The 3,571-nt window shown below is 43.4% G+C and overlaps 1 pseudogene; it reads left to right on the plus strand.

The window, feature by feature from the left end:
* Window positions 1-1,733: 1,733 nt before the first annotated feature.
* Window positions 1,734-2,696, plus strand: LOC137331151 (probable G-protein coupled receptor 148; annotated as a pseudogene).
* Window positions 2,697-3,571: the final 875 nt, after the last annotated feature.

The raw sequence follows: 3,571 nt of genomic DNA on the forward strand, positions 1-3,571 counted from the left end.
TAACAAGTCTGCCATTTCCTTATTATCGATTACAGTGTCACCTGGGTCTGTCTTTAATGGGCCCACATTTCCCTTAGCCGCTCTCTTTCTCTTAATATATTTATAAAAACTTTTACTGTTAGCCTTGATGTCCCTTGCAAGTTTTTTTTTGTATTCCTTTTTGCAGCTCTTATGACTTTCTTTGTATGCCTTTGTTGCTCTTTATTGCTCTGAGTCCACTGGATTTCCACTTTTCTTTGCATTTATTTGTGTGAGCTTCTTCTTTTAGCTTTGTACTGTCTCTTAACTCATTTATTGACCATGGTTGCCTAACTACACAAGTGGAGCTTTTGCCTTTAAGGGGTACGTTCTGGTCTTGTATTGTACTAAATACGCCTTTGAACACCACCCACTGTTTGTCTGTAGGATTACCCGTTAACAGTTCAGCCCACTTTACTGTGGCCAGTTTATGTCCGAGGAGACAATGCTAAATCACAATATTCCTGACTTCCTCTGTATAACTGAGTAATGACTCTCTTGCACGCAGGTTAACATGTCCCAGTTATGGTGGATAATTGTCTTCTCTCATTCTTTCTGTTTCCTCACCATTCGAGAAAAACATACCATAGCCTGAGCAGTGATTGATTCATCAGAGTAACATACATCAATTAACGACCAGTCTCTATTTTTGTCTCGGCCGATTGAGTGACATTGGGAGTGAGTCCAATGCCATCAGAACAAATAAAACTACAAGGCCCTCCCTAAGGGGGAGGGAACCACTAACACTGTTAGTGCCAGTCAAACTAAAAATGAACGCGCAGAGTTAAATGATAATTTATTTTTCATCATCAATCAGGCAGACAATGTCCTGCAGTGCCCACTGGTTGTAGAATGCTTTGAGCCCCTGCACACCCGTTTCGGGACGCAATTGAATTTCTAGGCCAGGGTTTATCCAGCCTGTTGCCATGGTGTATGTCATTAATTGGAGACCTGGTGAGCTGTTCTTGCACAGGTTGTTTCTGAAATTGCAAAATTGTAACCTCCTCAGAGAACTAATTGTGGCAAATTTCCTTTATCAATGGGCCCTGAACCAAATAATGTCCATTCAGAGGCTGGCCTCGGTAAACAGAACTTATTGCTCATTGGGATTGGCCATGCATTGTATGTGTTCATTGAAGTGTCAAATCAAACAGTTAGTCAAAGGTAATATCGCAGGTGGAAAAACACAGCATGAGTTTCAGTGAACCTCTGCTCGAGTGAGAGTGTCAGATCTGGTGCTATACTCTCCATGAAGATATGGCCCCTCTTGTCTGTAAGAATCACTGTCAATGTAATCCATTGATCTTTATGAGAGGATAATGGCACTCGGTATGTAGGTGGAATGTCTTTGGGTGGCGTTGGGATAAGTTTAAATTTCTTTGTTGTCTTCAGCTTCTGCAGGATTGCCTTCTACGCACCTAGTTTTGGAAACTGAACAGGACAATATTTGGAAGCTGAGTTTGTGTCACACACAGAAACTGAGTGGTTACTGTGAATTTGTACAGAAGGATTTGCTTTCTTCACATTTGAAAAGTTTGCAGGTCTTCATATTGCTTGTATCTGGCTGCAGACATAATCTGCAGCATCCCTGCAGCAACTACCCAGAAAAAGGCTTTAGCCAAAGTCAGAGCATTAAGTAGGTTGAAGAATTTGGAAAGCATTGTTACACTGGATACAAATCCTCGGAATCATGAACTTTCTTTAAGCAGCACAGAATGTATTTATCTAAATGTGAAAATTGTGATTCCGACAATGAGATGTCTCCTCTGGGGCAAGAAATCGTTACTGTGCAATTCTCTACAAATACCTCCCATCCTGTAGAATTCCGATATAACCTGGTGCAGGAATGGTTTATCAATATGCCACACTGGGGAATGGATGTTTTAGTCATTCCTCTTGTAATCTGTCTATTTGCCTCACTGTTGGCCACCCCTCTGGTCCTGCTGGCCATCTTTTCAAACAACAGCCTTCGTCAGGAGACCAGGTATCTGCTACTTGCCAACACTTTGGTTAATGATTTAATTTATTCAATACTGAAAACCTTCATTGCCATCTTTAACGCAGCAAGTGTAGGAATGCCTTAAGTAGTTTGTGAAACACTTTTGTTCTTGCTAACGGTAGCTTATTCTAATGGGATTCAGACAATCACTGCTAAGGTCAGCCATTGGTTGGCCCCATTGCTATACCTCACTTTTACCCCTTTCCAGGACCATTAAGATTATCGCTTGCATATGGATTCTCTCTGTCAGCATGTCCTCTGTCCTGTTCATAATAACACTGGGGACACAAGAGAATCCATTCTCCCTGTTATTGATATGTGTAGTGCATTTAGTGCTTTTGTCCTCTCTGCTTGGAACATTTTTGTTATAAAGTTCTTATGGTATTGCAGTACTGTATTTTCTAATATGATTAGTACTGATCTCAAGTTTCTATGTCATGTTATACTGCAGAACTAGGACATCAGGGATATGGGTTTGCAACTCAAGGGCAAGGCAGACCTATCTCATCCATTCAGTGCTGTTGTTTTTTTTACTTTTCCCCTCTGGCCATGCTGGTAGCAGGGGGAGAGCTTTCTGGGATGCAATTGATTGGGGTTCCAGTCAGCAATCTGGATCATTACGTCAGTAAATAATATACTGATGACAGTGAGCCCTTATGAATATGGGCTGAGATATTGAGAAATCACAAACGCAATCCGATTGTTCTTCATTTTGAAGTCTGTAGCTCAAGTAAGGCCACTGTAAATTAGAACGAGGGAAAGGGTATGAGACTCTTTACTTCCCCATATCATTTCCAGGTTGTACTGAGAGCAGGATTTTACACAGATAATACACATTCAACACTGCGCATTACTCAGCACCTGAGATTTGATGTTTTTTTTGGGCGTGTTGTTGTTTTTGGAGGGGGTGGGGGGGGCAGGGTTTTGATTTTTTTTGTGGGAGATTTTGGTGTTTCGGAGGTTGAGTGTCTTTGGGGGCTTTAGGTGTGTATTATTATTAACCTTTCCTTTGCTCCAAATTCAATATTTTCCAGTATTTTTCTTCAGGGGTGAGGATTTTAACTCCCTCCGACCAGTGGAAACAGGGTGTTAGCAGAGTTTAAACATCCAGGTGGTTGACTTACCGCCCCGTTCCCGCCCTGCCGCCATTTTCCCCGGGGCCTTCCGCTGCATGGGCTGAGGGAGCGTCATTGCTGTATACAAATCGGGGTTCCTATGATGTGGATAGTGGGCGGCCCGCTCAGTACAACCTGGCAGTGCAGCACCAGACACCCGAAAAGGGTAAGTGCTAATATTATTTCTGTGGGGCCCGGGAGGAGCAGGAGCGCTTCTCCGGGCTCCACAAGAATATCGTGGGCCGCTGCCGTCCCTGGCTCCAACCCACAAAATCTCGCCGACTGCCGGGGGACCTCGTTTGGGGCATGCAACACGGCAGTTGTTTGTAAATAAGGCCCGGCCTTCGAAATGGACCGACCCTCCCGCTGGAGGTATTGGGCAGCTGGCTGGCTCAATAGTTAAAATATGCGCCTCTTGCCTCTTAGTGAGACTTTCACT

The sequence above is a fragment of the Heptranchias perlo genome, chromosome 13 (assembly GCF_035084215.1).
Source record: "Heptranchias perlo isolate sHepPer1 chromosome 13, sHepPer1.hap1, whole genome shotgun sequence".
Taxonomy (NCBI): Eukaryota; Metazoa; Chordata; class Chondrichthyes; order Hexanchiformes; family Hexanchidae; genus Heptranchias; species Heptranchias perlo.